General features: G+C 45.0%; 1 protein-coding gene across 1 annotated transcript in view; it reads left to right on the top strand.

Moving 5' to 3' along the window:
• The window catches only part of LOC147817844 (uncharacterized), a 13,118-nt gene that overhangs the window by 1,384 nt on the left and 11,321 nt on the right, over positions 1-413 (top strand). The window lies entirely within an intron of this gene.

Raw genomic sequence — 413 nt, 5'->3', positions numbered from 1 at the left:
GCTCTACAACATCAGAAGTTCTCTGACAGTTTCAGACAGCGACTCTGATCTGAGCTACAGCTGCAGCATCAGCACTCGCAGAAACAAGAGGAGAGCCACTTTGTTTAAAACAAGTCAGTGATTTTAAAGAGTCTGGAACTTGATTAAATCCATGTGGTGGATCAGACTTCCTCAAACAGCTGAAACTTTCATCATGGCAAGGCTGCATGATGCTCTAATGCAAAATGTTCAGAATTGCATCAAATTTCATCCCTTTTTTCATTTCAGCTTTTCTCAATGTTTCAAACACTGGAACAACGATCCCCTGCGCTGCCTCAAACTCCTCCTTCAAGAGTCTGATCTGGAGATTCAACCACAGTCAGATCGTCCTGACCCAGACCAGAGCTGACGTCTCCTCCTCAGTCTCAGAGGGG

The sequence above is a fragment of the Seriola lalandi genome, unplaced genomic scaffold, assembly GCF_002814215.2.
Source record: "Seriola lalandi dorsalis isolate HSWRI2012SDOR001 ecotype SW California unplaced genomic scaffold, Sedor1 jcf7180002054876, whole genome shotgun sequence".
Lineage (NCBI taxonomy): Eukaryota > Metazoa > Chordata > Actinopteri > Carangiformes > Carangidae > Seriola > Seriola lalandi.
Note: the sequence above shows the minus strand (reverse complement) of the source record. Positions and strands in the feature narration are given on the sequence as shown.